Source organism: Hyla sarda, chromosome 8 (genome assembly GCF_029499605.1).
Source record: "Hyla sarda isolate aHylSar1 chromosome 8, aHylSar1.hap1, whole genome shotgun sequence".
Taxonomy (NCBI): domain Eukaryota; kingdom Metazoa; phylum Chordata; class Amphibia; order Anura; family Hylidae; genus Hyla; species Hyla sarda.
This window is the reverse complement of record NC_079196.1, coordinates 223631089-223659017: the sequence shown is the minus strand read 5'-3', so window position 1 is coordinate 223659017 and position 27929 is coordinate 223631089. Positions and strand designations below refer to the sequence as shown.

General features: G+C 45.1%; 1 protein-coding gene across 14 annotated transcripts in view; it reads left to right on the top strand.

Moving 5' to 3' along the window:
• The first annotated feature begins 2448 nt into the window (after positions 1–2448).
• Positions 2449–27929, top strand: part of LOC130283842 (uncharacterized) — a 73068-nt gene continuing 47587 nt past the window's right edge. For 2 of the 14 annotated variants that reach the window (XR_008846865.1, XM_056533429.1), the window contains exons 1-2: positions 19076–19095; positions 26735–26826. The gene's annotated coding sequence lies outside the window, so the exon portion shown is untranslated. The other 12 variants (XM_056533416.1, XM_056533421.1, XM_056533420.1 and 9 more) reach the window with 12 other exon arrangements.

Here is a 27929-nt window from a genome sequence, read left to right as displayed (position 1 = left end):
TCTCCCCCTGCCTTTCCTGGGGTCTAGAGTGCTGCTGCCGGCCCTTTTCTTCCCCTGGCTATCGGCGCCGCTGCCCGTTCTGTCCCCCTGACTATCGGTACCGGCGCCCCATTGCCGACGCCGATAGCCAGGGGGAGAGAAGCGGCGCCAACAGCCAGGGGGAGAGAAGGGGCAGTGGCACCCATTGCCGGCGCCGCTGCCCCGTTGCCTCCCCCCATCCCCGGTGGCATAATAACCTGGGTCGGGTCCGTGCTGCTGCAGGCCTCCGGCGTGCGTCCCCTGCGTCGTTGCTATGCACGGCGCGGCGCACTGACGTCATGCGCCGCGCCGTGCAACGCATAGCAATGACGAAGGGGACACATGCCAGAGGCCTGCAGCAGCGCGGACCCGACCCAGGTAATTATGCCACCGGGGATGGGGGGAGGCAACGGGGCAGCGTCGCCGGCAATGGGTGCCGCTGCCCCTTCTCTCCCCCTGGCTATCGGCGCCGGTATCGATAGTCAGGGGGACAGAACGGGCAGTGGCGCCGATAGCCAGGGGGTGAGAAGGGCCGGCAGCAGGGCTCTAGACCCCAGGGAAGGCAGGGGGAGAGAAGCGGGCAGCGACGGCCTATCTCCCCCTGCCTTTCCTGGGGCGGTATCGGCGTATAACAAGCACATAGACTTTAGGCTAAAAATTTTAGCCTAAAAAGTGCGTGTTATACGCCGATAAATACGGTAATAATGTGAATATTAAAAAATATTGTGAAAAACTGGAAAATTTCTGGCTTTTTTTTTTATGGTGTACACTGTGCGGTAAAAGTCATGTTATATTTATTATGTAGGTCAGTACGATTATGGCGATACCCATTTTATATCGCTTTTTATGTTCTTTTTCCTTTTCTGAGCAAAATTCTTTTTCTGCCATTCATTTTCCAACAGCCGTAACTTTTTTTATTTTTTGTCTGACACCATTGAGTAAGGGCTTATTTTTTGCAGGATGAGCTGCACTTTTCATTAGTATTATTTTTGCGATACGTGCTACCTTATGATCTTTTTTATTCCGCTATTCGTACCTAAATTGGCTAATTTTTTTTTACGCCCTACCCCCGGTATTTAAAACGGGGTCACGCAGGGATCAGGGTAAAAGATCAGTGCGTGCAGTGTTATAGCCCCCTATGGAAGCTATAAGGCTAGGTTCAGACTACGGAATCTCCGGGCAGAAAATTTCCGCCTGGAGATTCCGAGTGCGGCCAGCGCTGACTGAATCAGTCGGCGCTAGGACCGCGCGGACTCTACAGTCTCCAATAGACTGCAATGTGTTCCGCGCGGATTTCTGCCTGAAGAAAGAGCGGATCCAAGCGGATTTTCCGTTCACAAATTCCGCTTCACAAATTCCAAAGTGTGAATTTGTGAACGGAAACCCATTCACTACACTATACATTTTAGCAAGCGGAATTTCCACCTACAATTTCAAAGTGGAATTGCAGACGGAACCTAGCCTAACACTGCAAAAAAAAACAAAGAAAAAGTGAAAAAAAAAGTTAATAGAGGTCAATTAACCCTTTACCTAATAAAAGTTTGAATCACCCCCCTTTTCTTATAAAAAAAAAAAAAACTGTGCAAATAAAAACAAACATATGTGGTATTGCTGTGTGCGGAAGTGTCCGAACTATAAAAATATATCGTTAATTAAACCGCACGATCAATGGCGTACGTGCAAAAAAATTCCAAAGTCCAAAATAGCGTATTTTTGGTCACTTTTTATATCATGAAAAAATGAATAAAAAGCGATCAAAAAGACCGATCAATACAAAAATGGTACCGATAAAAACTTCAGAACACAGCGCAAAAATGAGCCCCATACCGGCCCGTACACAGAAAAATAAAAAAGTTATAGGGGTCAGAACCTGAGAATTTTTAACATTTAAATTTTCCTGCATGTAGTTATGATTTTTTTCAGAAGTACGACAAAATCAAACCTATATAAGTAGGGGATCATTTTAACCGTATGGTCCTACAGAATAAAGATAAGGTGTCATTTTTACCGAAAAATGCACTGCGTAGAAACTGAAGCCCCCAAAAGTTACAAAATGAAATTTTTTCTTCAATTTTCTTCCATTTCACCATGGATTTTTTGGTAAAATGACTGATGTCATTACAAAGTAGAATTCTGGCGCAAAAAAAATAAGCCATCATATGGAATTTTATGTGCAAAATTGAAAGCGTTATGATTTTTAGAAGATGAGGAAAAAATTAAAATGCAGAATTTTATTAAATTTTTTACACTTCTTACAGGTTATACTATGCTGAAATACATTTGTACTGCAGCACAGTATGACCGATCAGCTGCAGACACTACAGCCTCTGGCTTGATCTCACAGGCTTCCGTAGCAGGCAGACAGGTCATGATCTGACCTCCTGCTGCCATAGCAACCAACGACACGCAATGGTATCGCGGCACCTTTCAACACCATAGCTGCCGTGATCAGGATTGATCACAGCATCTATGGGGTTAATACTGCCGGGACCGGCGCGATCGCAGCCCCGGCAGCGATTGGCAGCCGGGTCCCACTGCTGATCTTGCGCGCTGCTCGCGGCAGTGCAGGAGATCTCTAGGACATATGCATATACCGCAGCGCGTGAACGGGTCAGGTGCTGGGACGTATGCATATCTTCTATAGCGGGAAGGGGTTAAGTACCAGGACGTACAGTCAAGGTTATGTTAATATCACACATTCATTATTTTTGTTCACATTTACATGGTTGTGTTTAGTCTCTATGCCGCCCCCATACATAACTCTTATCCATTTATTGATGATTAGCACTAATAAAGTAACAACCAGTTTACTATGAGGAGGGCGTCCATACCTCCCTCTTCCTATATATATTGTGATAAAATACTGATCTAACAGCGCCAAATTCTCTCTCATAGGATCAGCTTTGGATATTATAATCTATTTATAAAATTAGGATCATATAGATTGTACTATAACACCCCTGCCTGTACTCATGGACATTCCTCGGTGACCTGTCACACACAGCTACTCTCACGGCCGCCATTGCATCTCTGCCTCAGTGTGGTAACAACGAGCGGGAACTGGTCACGTGGTGACTGACAGCGCGAGGACTAGTCACGCCAGCTTTTGAACCAGTGGGCGGGTCAAATCAGCAGGGCGTCCGCTCCTCCCCTCAGCTCTCCTAAGATTCCTGAAGCTAGAGCTGGGGGAGGGCAGAGCGAAGACACAGTAGGTACACGCCCCCCTCATCTCCCCTCCCTCTGCGTTGCCTGTGTCAAGTCTGCACGGGGCGCTGTTTTACACCTCACAGCGGCGCGTGACTGGGTAGTGGCGGGAAGACGCTGTGAGGTGAATCTTCTATGAGGAGATGTCGGGCTGTGGTGACACTGGGCGGACTTATTCCTTCCACAACAATAAGGGCGCTTTATCCTATCCTCTGTACTTGTATGAGGTGAAATAATTGAAAGACTTAAGGGTCCTTACCACACCAAGTTTTACCTCATAATCTTCCACATTACCTTAAGTTGGAGCAACAGGGCACTCTGCAATGGTGGTGATGTACCTAAAGGCATTAAATCCAATGCAATGTAAGGCTGCATTCACACCACGTTTTGTACATGCGGGTGCCGGATCCGGCGGGGGGAGGGGCAAACCAGGCGCTCCCGTACCCACGGCCGGATCATACCGTGACTACATTTACTTTAATGATCCGACCGGAGTCAAAGATTACTACGGTTTTAGGTCCGGTCCAAAACCGCATACGGGTCAAAACTGAGCCGATCCGGCCGGGGTACGGGAGCGCCCGGTTTACCCCTCACCCCGCCAGATCTGGCACCCGTATGTACAAAATGTTGTGTGAATGCACCCTAAAGAAGATTCCCAGGATGTACAAAGTTAGATGCTACAGAAGTTAGTGTTTTTAAAATACATGATACACGACGCGTTTTAGCGTGCACAGATGTATGAACACAGATATATATGTATGCACATTGGGGAGATTTATTAAAGGAGAACTCCGGAATATAAAAATTGTCGCCCATACTGCCGGCAGTAAAATAATAAAGATGTACATACCTTCCTCCGCTCCCCCGGGGCCTCCGGTAACCGTCTTCGGTCTCCGCCGCGATCCTCTTCCTAGTTGCCAGTGGTCGGATGAATCATACTGCACTCAGCCAGTCACCAGCCGCAGCGAAGTCCGACTTGGCCCATGATAGGCTGAGCGGCAGTGTGAGAACGCTTCAGTACACAAAATTCTTCACTACACCAGCACCTGCGGCCGGGGCCGAAAACGTCACACTACCGCTCAGCCTATCGCCGGCCGAGTCGGGACTTCACTGTGGCCTGTGATTGGCTGAGCGCAAAGGATCACGGCGGAGGCTGGAGCCAGTTATCGGAGGCCCCGGGGGAGCGGAGGAAGGTATGTACATCTTTATTTTTTTTTACTGCCGGCACTATGGGGAACAATTTTTATGTTCTGGAGTTCTCCTTTAAAACCTGTAGAGGAAGAGTGGTGCAGTTGCCCATAGCAACCAGTCAGATCACTTCTTAAATATTTCACAGGCCTCTTTAACCCCTTAAGGACAAAAAACGCGTTTTTACATCTGATGCCCGCTCCCGTTATATGAAGTGCGCTCAGGAGCTGAGCACCATCCATACAGGTGGGTAACACTTGCTATGAGCAACCAGGACCCTCAGCTAAAGCAGACATTGCCGATGGCTGATGTCTGGTATTAAAGGGGTACTCCGGCCCTAAGACATTTTATCCCCTATGCAAAGGATAGGGGATAAGATGTCTGACCGCGGGGGTCCCACCGCTGGGAACTCCCGCAATCTTGCATTCGGCACCCACCTCTTTCAGCTGCATGCCGACCACGGGGCCGGAGTATCGCTATGTCACGCCCCCACTATGCAAGTCTATGGGAGGGGGCGTGACAGCCGTCACAACCCCTCCCATAGATTTGAATAGTGGGGGTGGGGGGTGATGTCACACGGGGCAGAGTTGTGACGTCACGATACCCCGGCCCCTTGGTCGGCACCCGGCAGTTTGCAAGCTGGCAGCGCGGCGTGCAGCTCAATGAGGTGGGTGCCGAATGCAAGATTGCGGGGGTCCCCAGGTGATGTCACGAGGGGGCGTGGCGTGATGTCACAAACACTGCCGCCAGAACCCGGCATTTGTTTAGAACACCGGGTACTGTGTGGAGATGGCAGGGGGTCCCAGCAGAGGGACCCCTGCGATCAGACATCTTATCCCCTATCCTTTGGATAGGAGATAAGATTTCCAGCAGTGGAGTACCCCTTTAAGATAGTGGTACATTTTGGTCGATGCTTGCACCATTTCTTTGTGAAAAAATCCAAAATTTCATTAAAAAAATTAAAAAATATGCACTTTTTCTAAACTGTTAGAGAAAAATTTTTGTGATTTACCAACAGCAGCTAATGACAGCTCAGCTAACGAGCTCTGGTAAAGTGAAAGCTGAGCTGTGATTGGTTGCTGTGGGAAAATCACTCTTATTTTTTTTCTCACACAGCTCAATAAATCTGGGCCACAATGCTCTGCTTGTAAGGAAAATGGTTATCCCAAATAAATGAAATTCAAATATTGTTTTACATATACAATATGTCTACTTTATGTTGGCATCATAAGGTTGACATGTTTTTTGAAGACATTAGAGGGCTTCAAAGTTTAGCAGCAATTTTCCAATTTTTCACGAAAATTTCAAAATCACAATTTTTCAGGGACCAGTTCAGTTTGAAGTTCATTTGAGGGACCTTCATAATAGAAATCCACCAAAAATGATCTCATTATAAAAACTGCTGTCCTCAAAGTATTCACAATGGCATTCAGAAAGTTTGCTAACCTTTTAGGTTTTTCACAGGAATAGCAGCACTGTGGAGGTGAAGAGTCAGAATCTACATTTTTTTTACACCTACATGCTGTAGCCCCACATTTTCAATTTTAACAAGGGGTAAACGGAAAAAAAGAACCACAAAATTTGTGACCCAATTTCTCTTGAGTTTACTCTTGAGTACAAGGGATAAACAAAGAAAAATCTAAATAAAGATCCCTGGAAAGTGACCCCTACCTTAAAACTACAGTCCTCAAGGAACATTACAAAGGGTGCATTGAACATTTATACCCCACAGGCGCCATAATTGGTCAGTCCTCCAACAGACCAATCGCTGCCTTCTTGGAGGTGGCGTCACAGCCACCTCCCATCTAATGCCGGAGGGTGATTAGTGCTGTCTCTAAAGGCACCGATCACCCCATTTTTCCGGGCCACTGCGTCACCAGTGACGTGATGGACCCGGAAAAGCCATGATTGGCTGGTCAGAATTGACTGGCTATTGACACCGATTGCCAATACGAGGGGGTCTCAGGGCACCCTTAGGCAATGTACGAGGATGGCTGCTGATCAATATAAGCAGCCATTCTGGCCCTATTACCACATGTATAGCGTCGGTGATCAGAAAAAGCCGGGGCATACCTGTATGTCCTGGTGTACTAAATCCTAAGCGGCCATGCCGTAAAGATATGCCCTGTCAGGGATCGACCGGGGGGACAGGGAGAGTGAGCCCTAAACTTACCCTAAAACCATCTCTCCCTGCCTACTTGCCCATCCACCCTAAACGGTGAATCGACAACTGGGCACCGGTCCCTCCCTGAACTAAAGTGCTTTGGGTCGAACTAAATCTTGATCAAACACTGAAGAATCAGTAGGTAGTGTCTGCAGCTGCTACTCACAAAGGTCAATTGTACCAACATATAGCCTTCAGTATTTTCAGGCAGAGACATCGGCAGCCTGAATCTTGTTGATCCATTCCTATCAAAGCAGCGGTTTCTGCTCCACGTTGGCTTAGCCGCCACATGTTCCAGTAACGCGGTAGTCTGTGTGCTTTGGCAACAGTTGCGCGGTCCCCAAGGACAACTAATGGCAGGAAGGCTATAAAGAGCTTCGATACTCATCTTACTGAACTTCTGAGATGAGGCTTTCTGATGGCACTACCGGCAGAATCACCAGCCCACCACTTGCTCTGGTGCCACTTTTTTGTTTTGTTCCTGTATCCTGTGGAAGTGGACCAGATGCAAGGATTTCTGCAACCAAACCTGGAGACTGCAGATACGTACCTCCGTTCCTGAGCCAAGCAATGCGTCCAGGTGGCAATTGTGGAGCCACCTGGGCGCCCAGGTATTTTCTTTTTTTTTGTACATTTTAAAATATTTGGGATGATTTTATGCTTGTTTGTGTTTCTATGAGGGTCCGGAGGCCCCTCATTAAGGGGGGGGGGGGGGTACTGTCATGTCTGTATTGGTTTGTGCTATTGGTTTTGCTGTGTGTGAACAGTTTTATCTTCCCTGGTTAGGGAAGAGTTAAATGTCTCTGGCTGTTTCAGCCCAGGCTCTGTTAGCCAATAGCCTTTTGGGTGTGTCTATTTAATGTCAGCCTAGGCTAGCCTCTGGTTGCTGGTGATTATCCTCATTATATCCTGACTTGCTGCTAACATGGTTGACATGCGGCTAATGGAGGCTGGGTGAAACTCTTTTTGTTTTGTGCTTTTAGCTACTATATCTGTTTTAGCAAGCACCTTGTATTTTCTGGGTTTTGCCATTTTATGTGCCATGCTCTTAGTTGATTTTAACCCCTTAACGACCAAGGACGTATATTTACGTCCTTGGCTGGCTCCCGCGATATTACGCGGGGTCACGCGGTGACCCCACGTCATATCGGGTCGGTTCCGGCATGTATCTGATGCCGGGACCCGGGGCTAATAGCGCGCGGACGCGTGCTATTAACCCTTTAGACGTGGCGTTCAAAGTTGAACGCCACGTCTAAACCGAAAGTAAAACCTTCCCGGCTGCTCATCGGGGCTGATCGGAACCACCGCAGTGGAAATGCGGTGTCCCGATCAGCTGGGACACGAGCGGAGGTCCTCTTTCCTGCCTCCGGCGTGTCCCCTCGGCCATTGATTGCTCCAAGCCTGAGATTCAGGCTTGAGCAATCGACCGCCGATAACCCTGATCACTGCAAAGCTATGGCTTTGCAGGGATCAGGGTAAAAGATCAGTGTGTGCATTGTTATAGGTCCCTATGGGAGCTATAACACTGCAAAAAAAAAGTGCAAAAAAAAAAAAGAAAGTTAATAAATGTGATTTAACCCTTTCCTTAATAAAAGTTCAAATCACCCCCTTTTCCCATAAAAGAAAACCATGTAAATAAAAATAAATATAAACATATGTGGTATCACCGCGTGCGTAAATGTCCGAACTATAAAAATATATCATTAATTAAACCGCACGGTCAATGGCGTACGCGCAAAAAAATTCCAAAGTCCAAAATAACGTATTTTTGGTCTCTTTTTATAGCATGAAAAAATGAATAAAATCGATCAAAAAGTCCGATCAATACAAAAAAGGTACCATTAAAAACTTCAGATCACGGTGCAAAAAATGAGCCCTCATACCGCCCCATATGTGGAAAAATAAAAAAAGTTATAGGGGTCAGAAGATGACAATTTTAAACGTATACATTTTTCTGCATGTAGTTATGATTTTTTACAGAAGTGCGACAAAATCAAACCTATATAAGTAGGGTATCATTTTAACCGTAGGGACCTACAGAATAAAGATAAGATGTCATTTTTACCGAAAAATTTACTGCGTAGAAACGGAAGCCCCCAAAAGTTACAAAATGGCGTTTTTTCTTCAATTTTGTCGCACAATGATTTTTTCCTGTTTCGCCATAGATTATTTTGTAAAATGACTGATGTCACTGCAAAGTAGAATTGGTGGCGCAAAAAGTAAGCCATCATATGGATTTTTAGGTGCAAAATTGAAAGGGTTATGATTTTTAAAAGGTGAGGAGGAAAAATTGAAAGTGCAAAAATGGAAAAACCCCTGGTCCTTAAGGGGTTAAGCTGTGTTTGTTCAGTCAGTTTTAGGATTTATTATCCCTGTTTGGTATCCTGGTTCTGTGTTCCAGTGTGTACAGCGTCCTATATTTATATTCTGTTTAGTTGATCTGATCTTTGTCCTTTGTACTTTTACCTGTTCAGTGTGAACAGTGTCCTATCTGGCATCCCTGTTTCTGGTCCCTGGGGACCTGGAGTCTACTGGACATTCCTGAGGGATCGCGGTTTCCTGTCTTGTGTTCAGTGTGAACAGTGTTCTATAATTATATCCAGTGTATCTAGATATCCCTGTTACCTGTCCATGGGGAATCCGTGGAATTGAGAATTAGTACAAGATATCTCCGTGCGCCAAGGGGGGAGAGTGCGTTTTAGTATCAAGACATTCCTGTTTCTACTGGAGGTTATCTGGGGGATTGCGATAATTCCTGTCCATGGTCCATGGACTTGGAGTCTATTGGATGTTCTGGGGGATTATTCTTTATTCCTGAAGTCTGTAGACTTATCCGTTTTCCTGTCTGGTGTTTTGAACTCTATTTGTTATTAGTTCTTGTATTCTGATCTCTTGAGTTTTGTACATGTGTACTTATCTATAGAGTCCTCTGTTCATGACCACTGAGTCCTCTGTTCATGTCCACTGATGGTGTCCTCTGTGCTGCTCACTGATCTGTGTCCTTTGACCTTATATACTATAGAGTTGTATTTTCCTGTTAGTTTTCTGGTTGGTGACCGACTTAGTGTGTGTTTTTATTAGGCCCCAGCATTTTAGTTCAGGGAGGGACCAACGCCCAGTTGTCGATTCACCGTTTAGGGTGGATGGGCAAGTAGGCAGGGAGAGATGGTTTTAGGGTCAGTTTATGGCTCACTCTCCCTGTCTCCCGGTCGGTCCCTAACACTTGCTTCCCCTATGGGTTAAAATTATTGATTCTTTTTTACTTAATAATCAGTAGTAGAAGGTTCGCTGGTTTCATACAGATTTGTAGTTTGGAATTCAATGTGGATTTTTGTCTAGCATGCGCCCTGCTGCTCCATTTAGACTCTTCACATCCATGGTCATGAGTCCTTCAGGAACCTGTGGTCCACATTCTAGAGGCTGGAGGTAGATTTACTAAGTAATATTTTGGTTGCATAAAAACAGTATGGGGGATATTTATCAAAACCTGTGTACAGGAAGAGTGGTGCTGTTGTCCACAGCAAACAATCAGATTACTTTCTTCATTTTTAAAAGAGCCTCTATAAAATGAACCCCTGAAGGACTGCTGAAAAGCCAAACGCTTTAAATTTTGTTTTGATGGAACTTTTTGATCCCTCCTTCTGGTGCGAAACGCATCAGACATTCTCTCTGTATGTGACTGTTGTCCGAATATGCAAATAAAGCAAGCTTTGATTTTACCTGCAAGCCTTTGGTGCTGGACGAATCCTTCTTTTTTTTATTTTTTTCCCACTTTTTACTGGTATATGAAGTGACCAAATATGAGCAATTTTGGACTTTGGTATTCTTTACATGTACGCCTTTAACTGTGCAGTTTTATTAATGTTCAATAGTTCGGAAATTTATGCACGTGGCGATAACACATTTTTATGTTTATTTTTGTTTACATTATTTTTTTTTTAAAAATGTGAAAATGAGGATGATTCAGACTTTTATTAGGTAGGGAGCTTATTCACATTGACTACCTTTTTTTAGTCCTCTGAATATAATACCACCACACACTGCTCTCTCTGTATATAATACTGCCACACACTGTACCCTCTGAATATACTGCTACATCACACGCACCCTCTGAATATAAATCTGCCGCACACTTGACCCTCTGAATATAATACTACCACACACTGCGCTTTCTGAATATAGTACTGCCACTCACTGTACTCTCTGATTATAATACTACCACACACTGTGCACTCTAAATATAATACTGCCACACACTGTACCCTCTAAACATAAAACTACCACATACTTTACCCTCTGAATATCATACTACCACACACTGTACCCTCTGAATATAATACTACCACACTCTGCCCTTTGTATATAACCTTGTTTTACAGTGCACCCTCTGAATTCAATACCGCAACATATTGTGGCCCATAAAAACCATAACACCCCAGAATTTTCTTATAATATACACCATACCTCTGAAATTCAAAACACTCTGTTCCCCTCACATATAGTAATAATGCCCCAACCTGTGCCCCCACATAATAATAATGCCCCCTGTCCTGTGTCCTCATATATAAAATATAATGCCCCCTTTCCTGTGCCCCCAACATAATAATAATGCCCCCTGTCCTGTGTCCTCATATATAAAATATAATGCCCCCTTTCCTGTGCCCCCGACATAATAATAATGCCCCCTGTCCACTGCCCCACATAATAATGCTCCCTGTCCTGTACCCCCTACATAATAATAATAATAATGCCCCCTGTTCTGTGCCCCCACATATAATAATAATGCTCCTGTCCTTTTCCCCTACATAATCACAATGGTCCCTGTCATGTGCCCCTCACATATAATGCCCCCTGTCCTGTGTCCCTCACATATAATGCCCCCTGTCATGTGCCCCTGATATGTAATATCCCCTGTCTTGTGCCCTTCACATATAATACCCCGTTCTGTCCCCCTCTCATGTAATGCCCCCGTTCTTTGCCACTCACATATAATGCCCCTGTTCTGTGCCCCTCACATATAGTGAATAGTGTGAGCTCAGATGAACTTGTCACAAGGTTGAATATTACGAGATGTACATTCCAATCTTCTGACTTGCTGTAAATATACGCTCATTTACAAGAAACTGAAACTTTCAGCAAGAATTGACAAACAGAAAGAAGTTATTGAGTTCACGAAGTGCATTTGCATGGTTACTATTCCTGTAAGTCAGGGTTTGCTTCAGGGGCGGATCCAGAGTCTAGTCTCGGGAGGGGCACTATCAGAGTATCATGCGCTTGTCGACACGCCCCCTCCCATAGACTTGCATTGAGGGGGCATGGTGTGATGTCACAAGGGACGTGGTTATGATGTAACAACCCCCACAGCCTGCACCCAGGGTTTGGAACAAGATGTTCAGAACACTGGGGCAGTCCAGTACCCCTTTAAGTACGCAGCATAGTGCCCCCATACTAGGTAGGCAGCATAGTTCCCAGTTCCCCCACACTAGGTAGGCAGCATAGTTGCCCCACACTAGGTAGACAGTATTGTTCCCCCACATTAGGTTGGCAGTATAGTTCCTCCACATTAGGTAGGCAGTATAGTTCCCCCACATTAGGTTGGAAGTATAGTTCCCCCACATTAGGTTGTAGTTCCCCATATTAGGTTGGCAGTATGTTCCTCCACATTAGGTTGTAGTTCCCCCGCCATTAGGTTGGCAGTATAGTTCCCCCACATTAGGTTGTAGTTCCCCCACATTAGGTTGGCAGTATGTTCCCCCACATTAGATTGGCAGTATAGTTCCTCCACATTAGGTTGTAGTTCCCCCACATTAGGTTGGCAGTATAGTTGTGATGCCCACGCTGTAGCATGTTGCAGAAACTAATTTCCAGTATAATAATCAAATATTCAAATTGTCACAGAATGGTAAAGTGCTAAAGAAGTTTTCACCATTTAAAAATATAGTTCCCAGTATGACCTAAGTAGTGGTAAGCTTATGCTGGGAGTTGTTGTTTCACCCATGAAAACTGCAAAACTTACACGTGACTACAGGTCTGATGGGACCTGTGAGGAAAATACAAAATGATATCAGTGACTACAGGTGACGTCTTCTCTATAGTGTGGAGAATACACAATGATATCAGTGACTACAGGTGATGTCTTCTCTATAGTGGGGAGAATACACAATGGTATCAGTGATTACAGGTGACGTCTTCTCTATAGTGAGGAGAATACACAATGATATTGGTGATTACAGGAGTGGTCTTCTCTATAGTGAGGAGAATACACAATGATAGTGACTACAGGTGATGTCTTCTCTATAGTAAGGAGAATACACAATATCAGTGATTACAGGTAGCGTCTTCTCTATAGTGAGGAGAATACACAATGATATCAGTGACTACAGGTGACGGCTTCTCTATAGTGAGGAGAGTATACAATGATATCAGTAATTACAGGTAATGTCTTCTATAGTGAGGAGAATACACAATTGTATCAGTGATTACAGGTGACGTCTTCTTTATAGTGAGGAGAATACACAATGATATCAGTGATTACAGGTAATGTCTTTTCTATAGTGAGGAGAATACACAATTGTATCAGTGATTACAGGTGACGTCTTCTTTATAGTGAGGAGACTACACAATGATATCAGTGATTACAGGTAACGTCTTCTCTATAGTGAGGAGAATACACAATGATATCAGTGACTACAGGTGACGTCTTCTCTATAGTGAGGAGAATACACAATGATATCAGTGACTACAGGTGACTTCTTCTCTATAGTGAGGAGAATACACAATTATATCAGTGACTACAGGTGACAGCTTTGATGGTACATACCGCTGTGACTTTGTCAGCGAAATCTTCTTTCTGCAGAAAATTACACCCAGATGGCTCCTTAATTTGTCAGTGAATTCTGATCCTCTATATGAAAACAATAATTATTATAAAACTGCTAAGCACCGTACCCTCTGAATATAATGCTACCACACACTGTGCTCTCTGAATATAATACTACCACAAACTGCACCCTCTGAATATAATACTACCTCACACTGCACCCTCTGAATATAATACTACCACACACTGTATCCTCTGAATATATTACCACCACACACTGGCTCTCTGACTATAATACTACCACACACTGCGCTCTCTGAATATAATACTACCACACACTACGCTCTCTGAATATAATACTGCCACACACTGCACCCTCTGAATATAATGCTACCACACACTGCGCTCTCTGAATATAATACTAACACACACTGTATCCTCTGAATATATTACCACCACACACTGGCTCTCTGAATATAATACTGCCACACACTGCACCCTCTGAATATGATACTACCACACACTGCGCTCTCTGAATATAATACTACCACACACACTGCGATCTCTGAATACAATACTACCACACACTGTACCATCTTAATATAACCTTGCCATGCAGTGCACACTCTGAATACTGTAATGTATTGTGGCCCATAAAAATCGTACCACTCCTGAAATTCCTTTATAATATACACCATGCCTCTAAAATGCAAAACACTGTGCCTTCACATTTAGTAATAATGCCCCACGCTGTGCCCCCACATATAATAATTATGACCCCTCCTGCGCCCCCCCCCCCCCCCACACATATAAACCTATTGGGGACAGATGGTGTACCTATACACCCTTCGCCCACTCCCTTTCTATAATGCAGGGCCACCCGTACCCAGCCTCTAACAACGGCCGGTACCCTTAGCTAATAGCGAGTGCCACTGATCGGGGTTCCCGCGCTATTAACTCTTTAGACATGGCGTTCAAAGTTGAATGCCGCATCTAAAGTGAAAGTAAAACATTGCCGGTTAGCTCAGGGGGCTGTTCGGGATCGCAGCGATGAACACTGCAAAAAAAAGTGGAAAAAAAGTGAATAAAGATCATTTAACCCCTTCCCTAATAAAAGTTTGAATCACCCCCCTTTTCCCATTTAAAAAAAAAACAAAAAACTCTGTAAATAAAAATAAACATATGTGGTATCGCCGCATGCGGAAATGTCCGAATTATAAAAATATCGTTAATTAAACCGCACGGTCAATGGCGTACGCGCAAAAATATTCCAAAGTCCAAAATAGCATATTTTTGGTCACTTTTTATATAATGAAAAAATGAATAAAAAGTGATCAAAAAGTCCGATCAATACATAAATGGTACCGCTAAAAACTTCAGATCACGAAGCAAAAAATGAGCCCTCATACCTCCCCGTATGCAGAAAAATAAAAAAGTTATAGGGGTCAGAAGATGACCATTTTAAACGTATTCATTTTCCTGCATGTAGTTATGTTTTTTCCAGAAGTAAGACAAAATAAAAAAACCTACATAAGTAGGGTATAATTTTAATCTTATGGACCTACAGAATAGAGTTAAGGTGTAATTTTTGCCGAAAAAAGTACTGCGTAGAAACGGAAGCCCCCAAAAGTTACAAAATGACATTTTTTTCTTCAATTTTGTCGTACAATGATTTTTTTTTCCGTTTCGCCATAGATTTTTGGGTAAAATGACTAATGTCATTGCAAAGTAGAATTGGTGGCGCAAAAAAAATAAGCCATCATATAGATTTTTAGGTGCAAAATTGAAAGGGTTATGATTTTTAAAAGGTGAGGAGGAAAAAATGAAAGTGCAAAAACGGGAAAACCCTCCTTCCACAAGGTGTTAATAATGTCCGTCCTGTGCCCCCCACATAATAAAAATGCCCTCTGTCCTGTGCCCCTAACATATAATGCCCCCTATGCTGTGCCACTCACATATAATACCCTGTCTTTTGCCCCTCACATATAATGCCCCCTGTGCTGTGCCGCTTACATATAATGCCCCCTCTGCTGTGCCGCTTACATATAATGCCCCCTCTACTGTTCCCCTTACATATAATGCCCCCGTCATGCTCCCCTAACATTTAATGCCCCCTGTGCTGTGTCCCTCATATAATGCTCTCATCATGTGCCCCTCGCATATAATGCCCCCTGTCCTGTGCCCCTAACATATAATGCCCCCTGTGACGTGCCCCTCACATATAATGCCCCCCGTCCTGCCCCACAGGGGACATCATATGTGAGGGGCACATGACAGGAGCATTATATCTGAAGGGCACATCACAGGGGGAATTATATGTGAGGGGGGCATTATATGTGAGGGGCACAGCACATGGGGCATTATATGTGAGTGGAACATGACAGGGGACCCCCTGTCATGTGCTCTTCACATATAATGCCCCCGTCATGGGCACCTCACATTAAATGTATCCTTTTTTGTGCTCCCTAAGTTTTTAAATTGCCCCCTGACCCCAGTGCTATATAGTTGTGCCAAACAGTTAAAAATAAATATACAGTTATATTAAGTTCCCCCATTGAGCAGCTCTCCTTACTTGCACAGACTGTGCAGACAGGTGAGCGGCGACGAGATCTTCAGGTGCCGGCACGATGATGCCACGTCCCAGCGGCGAGAAAGCACTCCACCATGCTAGAAATCGGGGGGCAGAAATCTCGGGGAACCAATTGCCCCATTGCCCCCCCCCCTGGATCCGCCACTGGTTTGCTTGGATTCATGGATGTCAGGAACTGTGTGTCGGTTTTATTTTTGACTGAATGTAGTGAGGTCTAATATTCAACTCAGATGGATTTACTGTGGATATATTCTGTGATAACTTGAAAACCCATTGATAAATTTGTCTCAAATTTAAGACAACATATTAGAGGGGAATACACAACATACAAAACCTTTTTAAATTTGGATGAAACCGGTCAAGTAGGAGATTTTTGAGCGACGTGTGTGAACAATGGGAAAAGTGTAATAAACTGAAGAATCTTATGTTTCAAGAAAGGTGTGCATTAACCAAACTAGTGAAAGATGATAGAGTGGTAGTAAAAAAGGCAGAAAAGGGGGGGGCCACATTTATATGGGATAAGGAGTTATATTCCCAAGAAGCCAAAAAACAGCTTTGAGACGAGAATGTGTATAAAAAATTTAAGGGAGATCCCACAAATATATTTGCTAAAGAGATTTACATCTTGGTAGAAGAAGCAGTTAATAATGGAATAATAGAAACTGTTACCCAAAAAGCTCTAATCAATAACCACCCGAGGACGCCTATTCTATACTTGCTCCTGAAGGTGCATAAGGATATGGAGAGACCCCTGGGACGTCCTATTGTCTCGGGGGTCGACTCCATCCTTTATCCTTTGGCAGTGTATGTAGATGGTTTCCTACAAAAGATTGTGAGAAAATTAAAGAACTGCCTAAGTAATACTAATGATATTTTAAACCATATCGAAAATATAGAGGTTACAGATAAAACATTACTATGCACGTTAGACATTAAAAGCCTTTATACAAACATCCCCACACATGAAGGTTTAATTGCAGTAAGAGAAGAATTGATTAAAGACCCCACATTGTGTAACTCAAATAGGGTTTATAATGGATCTGCTGAAGATGGTGCTTCTTAAAGAGTAGCTCCCACCATCCCTTTTTTCCCCCTCTCTGTCCCTGCCTATTTCCCATCTATCCCTAACCTCCTCCCTGACTAATTTAATTTTTTTTTACTATATAAAAAAAATGCAGTTTTGTCTGCCTGGTAGTGTGCTCCAGGTTAGTTCATCTACGCCCTTAGTTCATCTACACAGGGTGCCTCCAGCTGTTTCCCCACTACAACTCCCAGCTTGTCCTGACATCTATTGGCTGTCAGGGCATGCTGGGAGTTGTAGTGGGGAAAAACTGGAGGCACCCTGTGTTAAAAACAATACATGACCACGGCGCAACCCGAACCCCACTACCCCTCCCCTGAACCCCGCTACCCGAACACCCCCCCCCCCCCCAGACATAACAGGAAAGTGCAGCGACGGGCAGGACAGCAGCGACGGGATGCCGGGCTGGCGTGCAAGGCCAGGGAGCAGGGGAGCCAATGCGCGCTTCTTCTGTTCTCAGCGCTCGCTCCCGCCTGTTTGATTGACAGGCAGGAGCGAGCACCGCAGTGAGTGAATTCCGACTCATTGCCAGGCTTAAATGAGTCGAAATTAACTAGTGACGTCACTGCAGAATGCATTCGGCCACTAGGAGGGCGACCCCTAGTGGCCGAATTTAAAAGTGATTTCAAACTGTTTTAAAATCACTTTTTTAAATTAAAGTATATTAGAGATATGTTGTAGTACTTAAGTACTACAACATATCATTTTTTTTATTTCATGACAGTGCCCATTTAAGAATTATTTTAGGTTTGGAGGCAATTTTTATTTACAGGTACAGGGGACTTCGATGGGGTCCCCTGTCGCACCTAGTGTTGTAAACATTTTCATGTCTAAATTTGAAGATTTATTTGTTAATTAATTTCCAATTAGTATCCATGTTTAAAAAATGGATCCTTTACGTGGATGACGCTTCCATTTTATGGTCAGGTTCGTTGGAACAGTTGAAAGAATATGTTGTATCACTGAAGAGAAAAATTGAGACAAAAGGATAGAAAGGATTTTAAAAAACAGGAATTTTTTTTTTATTTCTACTGTCACGCTCAATTGATTAAGAGAACTGTGAACAAATATTGGGGAATATTAAAGGCTGACCCCAAATATGGGAGATTACCTAGATTTATTTACAAAAAAGGAAAGTCGTTTTTTGGTTCGGGCTGATATCAAGAATAAAAAGAAAAAATCCAAACAGTTGTTTCTAAATACTGCAAAGAAAGGGACCTTCCCATGTTTGGGTTGTCAGAACTGCAATAGTATCATCAAAACGGATTGCATTTATCATCCTCTGAGAGGTACTAAAATTCCTCTCAGGGGTATGTATAATTGCAATTCCAAACATGTAGTCTACATGCTTAAATGCCCATGTGGACGAGTACATGTAGGCCAAACAATGAGAAATGTGAAATGCCGGATTAGCGAACATCGGTACGCAATCCGGAATATGAAAACTTCAATTTTTTCGAGTATGGTCACCAAGCCAGCGGATTGCGCTGGATGGTAATAGAAGAAATTGAAGGAAATACAGAAGAGATCATAAAAAGAAAGTTACTACAGAAAGAAGTGTTCTGGATTGAAAAATGTAATGAATTAAACCCGGATGGGCTCAATGAAATGTGTAACTTCTCGGTATTCCTATAACATCAGTTGCTTTGACTTTTGTCGGTATTCTGGCGTTATAGCATCATATTATTGCTACTTAGAATTATTATAAAATGTTTGATTTTATTACGAAGCGTCTTTTGCTTCCTTTTTTAACTTGAAATTTCTTGTTGCAGAATTGAGTTCACGCGAGATGTGAATTACTATGTAAATGGTGATGGGTGCACGATAGGGTCACTTGAGAAAGGGGGCGTGTCCTCCGAAATGTCGTAAGTGTCTGGCACACTTGTCTACCCCTTCGTGAGAGGAAGGAAGGTCAGCTCCGTTATGCCCGTGGAAGGGTGTAATTTATTCGGTCAGCTGAACAAGGACTGTTGGACGTACTCAGTGAGCACTTTGGGTGAAAAACTTTTGGATCTATTTTATTATACGAAGTTAGTGGTCTATTGATCTACTTTTGTACTATGAAAATTGAACACTAAAGAAAAAGCAACACAAATATTTCAAGTGTCAAGTGTGAATTCTATTGATTTCTGGTTGCTATGGGATAAAGGCACCTTTAGACGACGGATATCGGCTATTAACACCGGCCCTCAGCTACAAGAATCAGCTGGGGGCCGGCTGGTATGACGCGGGCTCGAGTCGGGAGCCCGCGCCATACCCCGTTAATGGCACATGGGCGAGTATAGACATCCATGGTCGTTAACAGGTTAAAGAAGATGTCCATTCCACAGCATCAGAGTCCCATTGATTTCAATAGGATTCTTGCTGCTCTGTTAACACGGGAGAATTCCGCCACGGAAATCCGGACTTTAGCTCCTTCAAAAACATTGCAATCTATGAGACAAAGTATTTCCGAGTAGTCCTAGAGATGGCATGTTCTGCCAGTGCTCCACTGTCTGTGGAATGTCCGCACGGAAATGAACATAAACGCTGAAAAAATTCAGAAAGGAAAAATGCTATTTAAATTTGTGCGGAATGTGTGCACAATTTGCTCAGAATGCGCGCATATTTTGCGAGGAATTAGAGGGAATTTAGAAGGGAAGAAGAAGGGGAGGGGAAAATGATGTGGGAGGGCCAAATTGGCCATTTCAAGATTCTCAGATCACAACTCCAGCCACATGTGTGTTTGCTCCCATATACAGTGGTCCCTCAACATACCATGGTAATCCGTTCCAAATGGACCATTGTTTGTTGAAACCATCGTATGTTGAGGGATCCGTGCAATGTAAAGTATAGGACAGTGGTCTACAACTTGCGGACCTGGCTGTCCGGGCATGCTGGGAGTTGTAGGTTCGCAACATCTGGAGGTCCGCAGGTTGAAGACCACTGGTATTGGAGGTTATACTTACGTGTCCCCACCGCTCCGGACCGTCACCGCTTGTCACCGCTGCTCTGGATGTCACCCTCCATCGCTGTCGCCGCGTCCCCGACGCTCCGGCAAGGCCTCTGCTTCCCTGGCATCCTCGCTCTCCGTCGCCGCCATCATGTCGCTACGCACGCCGCTCCTATTGGATGACGGGACGGCGTGCGCAGCAACGTGATGACGATGATGGAGAGCGCCAACGATGCAGGGCATCCCGAAGAGGATGCGCCGGAGCCCCGAGGACAGGTAAGTGATCGTCAGCGGACCACACGGGGCACCGTAAACGGCTATCCGGTGGCAGCTGAAGCAGTCTGCACTGCCGGATAGCCGTTTATGCGATGGCCCCACATACAAAAGCATCGTTTGTTGATGCTGCCTTCAACATGTGATGGCCTCTGAGAGTGATCGTATGCTGAAATGATCGTATGTCGGGGCCATCGTAGGTCGGGGGGGGGGGGGGGGTGTCACTGTATAAGATAAAAATATCCAAGAAAAAGTAATCAAGGAAAATGCAAGTTGATCTGGATGAACTGATTATTGAGGTATATTTCATCAATGTTTTTCATAACCTATTCCTATCCTTTTTTAATCAGACATATACTCAGGTGTAGTTTTTAGAGTTCAGCCTATACTATATACTACTATATAGTCCCACATGCTGGGAGTTGTAGTTTTCAAACAGCTGGAGTCACCCCTGGGTGGGAAACACTGACCTATACTGGAAGTCAGAGTTTTTTTGGGGGGGCAGCTGCTGAGTTGAAAAGTTGCCCATACCAACCAAACAGATTGCTTAGTTTGGTGTTTCCCACCCAGGGTGCCTCCAGCTGTCGGCTTTTGGGGCATGCTGGGAGTTTTAGTTTTGCAACAGCTGGAGGCATCCTGGTTGGGAAACACTGGCTTTTTTTGCATTTGTCTGAGTACTTTGCAAAATGAACGCAGTGATCTGTTTGGTTGGTAAGGGGAAACTTTAAAAAACCTGTGGTGTGGAAAATTTGCACAATCTCACCATATCTGTTGTAGCACATGTGCAAACTATTGTGCACCAAGTTGTTTCTAAAAAAAAAAAATTCACTTACCGTATATACTCGAGTATTAGCCGTTCTGAATATAAGCCGAGGCCCCTAATTTCACCCCAAAAACCTAGGAAAAGTTATTGACTCGACTATAAGCCTAGGGTGGGAAATACATCACCCCCCCCCCATGTCATCATCCCCCCCTGTCGTCATCCAGACCCCCGTCATTAACACCCCCGTCATTATCACCCCTCGTCGTTATCACCACCCCTTGTCGTTATGGCCACCCCTCGTCGTTGTCGCCACCCCTCGTAATTTTCGCCACCCCTTGTCGTCGCCACCCCTCGTCGTCGTCGCCACCCCTCGCCGTCGCCGCCACCCCTTGCCGTGATCGCCACCACCCCTCATCGTCATCGCCACCACCCTTCGTCATCATCGCTACCACCCCTCGTCGTTGTCGCCACCACCCCTCGTCGTCATCGCCACCACCCCTTCTTCATCCAGACCCCCCTTTTGTTTTCTACTCACCGGGCCGTCCATCTCCGGCCATCTATGCTGCAGGGAATGTCCAGTGGGGAGGGTTATTCGTTCCGGGCTGTCCATCTTCACCGGGAGGCCCTCTTCTCCACTCCAGGCCGGCCACGGAGTAGTGACGTTGCGTTGACGACTACGCGCAGGGACGTCCGTGCGCAGCAGACGTCCATGATGTCCCTGTGCATGAATGTCCCTGCGCGGTCGAGTCAATGCAGCGTCACTAGTTTGGGGCTGGCCCGGAGCAGAGAAGAAGGCCTCCCAGTGAAAATGGACAGCCCGGAACGACTAACCCTCCCCACCGGACGGTCCCTGCAGCATAGATGGCCGAAGATGGACAGCCCGTCCCCCCTCACAGCTAAGCCAGAAGCGTTTTTTTGTTCACTCGAGTATAAGCCGAGGGGGGTGTTTTCAGCACGAAAATTCTGAAAAGTGCTGAAAAACTTTGCTTATACTCGAGTATATACGGTATTATGGTATTTCTGTGAAATTTTAATTTCACAGAAATTTATCCATCTATGTGCTTGTGTTTATTCAGTTAATTCTCGTTCATCTCCTCACACCTACGCATGTAAGCTAGGCACACACTATGACCAAAGTGTAATTTTACTATCATTTTTATGTTTTTATGATTTTATGTATGTTTTCTGATACTTTACCATTATTTTTACACTATGACCATGATCTCTGTTGGTATTTTATCTGTACGGTTCCTTGTTTTTATGATTATATGTATATTCTCGCATATCTTATCAGTATTATGAATTCAGATCACGACTTTTACTGGTATTTTACCTGTACTATTGCACACTTTTATACCCCCCTGGGCACTGTATTGCTGACTGGCCATACGATCATTTCTATATGGCTTTATATCCCTATATATATTTATTCACATTAATATGGTTTTACATATATTATGGTTTTATACCCTTATATTTTTTATATATTTATATTTTTTTTATATTTATATTATTTATTATGCTGAGATAACCTTTATGAATGTGTGTGTGTATATATATATATATATATATATATATATATATATATATATATATATTCTCATTTTGGGCCACTCACTTTGCTAATACCTTTATTTCTTTTTTATTCATTTACATTTTTTCCAGCTAATTGTCCCCCCATCAGTGCTCTCCAATCCACTAATGGCACATCTGGTAGTAAATCACCACATTCACTCTCTGGATGCGCACCAAAAGCACTGCTGACATTACATTATACGTCTCCTCCATCTAATAACATGATTTCTAAAGTACTGGTTTTGCCCCACAATCACTGCCCGTTCCTCATGGCGCAGGTGCCTGCTGCCGGGCTTTTGCAGCACACTATATGCCGTCCGGCCCACACAGCATGACAGCTGTGCGATCGGCGACTGTCTACATACCAGTGACAGGAGCGCCGATGTCCAGCATGTGGGACTATATAGTAGTATATAGTATAGGCTGAACTCTAAAAACTACACCTGAGTATATGTCTGATTAAAAAAGGATAGGAATAGGTTATGAAAAACATTGATGAAATATACCTCAATAATCAGTTCAGACATCTAGAGACCGGTTGTCAGTGATTCTAATGCAGCATCATATCGCTGCACGATCTAAACTGCTTACATCATTATTTTATTATATATTCTATGCGAATCTATGTGTTACTGACTTCTTACCACTGTTTTATCTGTGTACTTGTATTATATTTGTATTTAAACTTACGGTATATACATTATGTAATATGTGATGTCATCCTCTGGCTCTGCCCCTTGTTGTATTGGCGCCATTTTTAAACATATTTATACCCTGAATTTACCTGCTTTACCCAGACTGATCTGAGGAATGTGGTGGCTCCCCCCGAAACGCTTCATCCTTGTACTTTCAGCATCCTTGTACTTTCAGCAGCTCCTCCAAAACGCGTCATCCTTGTACTACAGCAGCACCATCGTAAGGGTCATTTTTCTCCTTTTTGCACTGACATGTGGCTAAAGGTAGTGTCCAACAGGTAGGGCAGAAGCCAAAAGGTGAAGAAGATAGTCCACATCATGCAGATGGAGGGGAAGACCACACGGTTGGGGAAGGTAGACAGGATGCTTGAAGGTGAAGGTTTCTCTCGCATGTATAGCACGGTTGGATGGACGACCTGAGCCCCAGGTGATGGGCTCGTCATCCAAAGCCACGTGTGGTTCCACTTCTATGTCAGGGCTATTATAGTCATGGACATAGTTGTGGAGGACAAACGCAGCTTTGATGAGTGCATCAACTGTGGCCTCATACAACTGCATTGCACAGGTGAAGATCCTCCACTTCCTACTCATGATCCCGAAGGTGCACTCCCGGGTCAGCCTTTCATTGAAATCTCTCTTTCGGGCATTCAAGCCCCTCTGTGGGTATGGGCGCAGCAAGTTATTCATCAGAGGAAAGGCCTCATGCGATACCAGGACAAAGGAGATGTCAGGCTCCGCGCTCTGGCCGCATGCTACGGCTGCGAGCGCATTGTTCCCCTGTCTCCAGCTGCCGGCGGGGCTGGGATTCGCATTGCGTGACGCGCCCATATGTGAATCCCAGCCCTCACCTCTCTCCCCTGCTGCCTCCGCTGTGTCTCAGCTCCTGCGTGCGCTGTTCCTTAGGGCGCGTGCGCCAGAGCTAAAAGATTTAAAGGGCCAGTACGCCCATAATTATTGTGTACACCTGACACCAGTCTATAAAGTCCATGCACCTCCCACACTTCCCTGACGGATCTTCAGTGCCCCTAGCCTGAGATTAGCGTTCCATATTGCCTGTTTGCCTTACCCGTGTATCCAGATCTTCCCGTTAGCTTATTAGACTTTGCACCATTGCCGCCTGCCTTGACCTTCTGCTACGTTTGACTACGCTACTGTCTTATCCTTCGGTACCTCGTCTAGCCCAGCTACCTGTGTGGTCAAGCCGTGTAGGGGGTAGCTACCTGGGTGTCACCTGCCGCAGCAAACCCATCCTTGTGGCGGGCTCTGGTGAAGACCAATGGCACCTTATACTCCGCTCCCTGATACGGTCTGAGTCCTCAGCCACACAGGTTAGAGGATCCACATCCAGCTCCGTTACAGGGGATTGAATGCTTGGTACCCGGAAGAGGTCTTGGTGGAGGCAGAGTCACCTGATCTTGCAAAACTTGCCACTCAAATTCAGATGTCATCAGCATCCGCGAGTCCCCAGTACTACCATAGGCACCAATCTTGATGGCAATGTACTTATAATTGGCATCAGTCACGGCCATCAGGACCATAGAAAAGTACTTTTTATAATTGAAGTACTGATCCTGATCGCGGTGGCTGCTGCACTCGTACATGCTTCCCATCGACGGCGCCTATGCAGTTGGGGAATTGGGCTACAGACTGAAAGCCTGCTACTGCCTGTAGCCACGTCTCCTGGGTGGGACTGGGCATCAAAATGGGCTGCAAGTGTTGCCAGATCACATGGCATGTTGACCTCACAATTTCAGAGACGGTAGATTTACCGACTTAGAATTGGAGATGCAACGATGCGAAACTCTCCCCTGTTGCAAGAAATCTGAAAGAGAAAAAAAAATTGTAAATTATCACAAATACATGTGAAAAAACAGTTTTTCAGCTGTGCCCAAATTACAACTCCCAGCATGTTGCACCATTTCCTTTACCATAATAAAAGATAGTGTGTCATGCTTTGAGTTGTAGTCTAGGATCCGCTGCAAAGCCATATGCTGTGTCAACAATTGCAGGGAGTAGCAGTTACTAAGTACAACACCCAGCATGCCCAGATACAGCCTACATCTCTGCAGTTGCGCCCAAACTACAACTCCCAGCAAGTTGCACCATTCCCTTTACCATACTATAATATGGTACAACATGCAGGGAGTTGTAGTTTAGGGTCAGCAACAGAGGTACAGGCTGCATAGGGGCATGCTAGGTGTTGCATTTAAAACACACTGGTGTGGTTCTCTGTGGCGGCCATTGTTTCTGTGATGCTTTGTCTGTGGGGTGGTGCGGGCCAAAGCCAGGGGCTTGGTCGGGCAGCAGCGGGGTTGCCTGGCCACTGGGTCATTCCCCCTGTGGGCTTGGTGTCACGGAGGCAGTGGTCGCCACCCAGCGCTATGCCAGTGTTAGTTTAGGGACCCACTCTGACTATGTGGCCTTGACGTGACGAGTGGGCTTGTACTTTTTGACCAAAATGTATAATAACAACCTGTTTTTTTTTTTTTATTATGCTGAGAAGCAAGTAGATCAAAGTGCAAATGGTGGATTTGCGGCTTTGTCTCTCTGTGTTGTACAGGTGTTGCATTTAGTCATTTCAAATCCCAGAAATCTTTGACACAGCCTATGGTGTTGCTGCAGTCCCAAAACAACAACTCCCAGTATGTTGCACTATATAGTGGGATATTATAGGTTATGGTGTAACATGCTGGGTGTTGTATTTTGGGGTCAGCTGCAAAGCTATAGGCAGGGTCAACAAATACAGGGAGATGCATTTCCTAAGTACAACACCCAGCCTGCCCTGATACGGCCTATATCTCTGTAGCTGATTCAAAACTACAACTACCATACTACAATATGGTGTGAGATGCTGGGAGTTGTAGTTTAGGGTCAGCTGCAGAGGTAAAGGCTGCATCAGGGCATGCTGGGAGTTGCCGATAATAACTTTATCTCCCAGAACACCAGTTTAGGATAAACGTTGAACATCAAATGTAAAAATTGACAAAGTCTACTTACCGCAATGTGATCGGCAAACGTTCTGTGGGAGAGATGGCTTGACGCATTCTTGTATCCTGATGATGCAGGTGTGGACCAAGAATGTCCAGCAGTTTGTCAAAGTCCTCCATAGGCATCCTCACAAAGTTGTGGAATTTTTGGGGATACCTATGAAGAAAGAAAATATCATATAGTGCCCAGAATTTGGAAAAAAGAAAAAAAAAGGAGGGGGGTTGGGGGGTAAAATCATGCACGTACCTTCTCATCTCAACATATAGTTGCCTGATGTGGCCACGTGAATCACGAAGGCTATTGATTGGGTACACCCAGTACCTCCTATGCCTGGCTTGACTCTAGATACAAAAGAGCAGAATTTTTTTTTTTTATAAAAAAAAAAAAAATGCTAAATTCTACACATTAACTTAATTAATATGCAACACTTGCTTTCCATACAGAGTCTGAGACGACAAATGACATTAACCATGATGGTTAATTGGAGACGAAGTTGCGGGGGTGGAGTCTGATGCGCAGTTCCACCACGGCAGAGGTAACTACATCCTGAGTAACTCTGACATTTTCAGTCCGTTCACTCATGTTTATACGTTTTTAAAGGTTAAAAAAAACGCGAGACTGAGAATGTGCTTCTGACTTGTTGAGAAAATGGCTGCCGAGTAGGGATCGACCGATATCAGTTTTTTAGGGCCGATACCGATAATCGGTGGAGGTTAGGGCCGATAGCCATAACTTATACCGATATTCCGGTATAAGTTATCGGCTATTTATCCCCCCCTCTACACCGCTGCAGGTCATTGATTTAAAGCGGGCGCTTTAAATCAATGCACAGCAGTGGCTTTTGCGGTGCCATAGGCCGCCACCACCACCCGCTTCTCTCCCCTACCTGTCAGGGTGGTCCGGGCCATCCATCCTTCCTTCCTGTAGTGTCCGGCGGCATTCCGGGTGGAGGGTGCACCGGTCCGGGCTGTCCTTCTTCTCCGGGGGTCATCTTCTCCACTCCGGGCAGGCTCCGGCCTAGTACGCTGCATAGACGTCGCTACGCAGTGACGCCCGTGTGCAGCGATGCACCTGACGTCACGGCGTAGCGGCGTCTATGCAGCGTACTAGGCCGGAGCCTGCCCGGAGTGGAGAAGAGGACCCCCGGAGAAGGACAATCCGTACCGGTGCACCCTCCACCCGGAATGGCGCCGGACACTACAGGAAGGAAGGATGGATTGCCCAGACCACCCCCACTAGAGGTAAGTTTTTTTTTTTTTTATTGACTCGGAGGGTGGGGGAGGAGCCCGACTGGTATAGCGGTATGGGCAAAAATCCATACCGGTATACCGCCCAGCACTACGGTGGGGGGTGCGACGCGGTGGGTCGGGGGGGGCGGTCGCGGTGTGGCGAGTCAGGGGGGGGGGCGGTCGCTATGCGGTGGGGGCGGGGCGGGGCATTATCGGCTTAGCGGCAAGGTAATTGCCGATACCGATAATGCCCAAAATCGTGATTATCGGCCGATATTATCAGCATACCGATAATTGGTTGATCCCTACTGCCGAGTAAAAAAAATGGTGGAGAGTGAGATGCAGGATGGGTGTCATCCTTTTTTCATGGGCTGTCTTTTCTATAATTCCGCTCGAATTCCGCACAAAT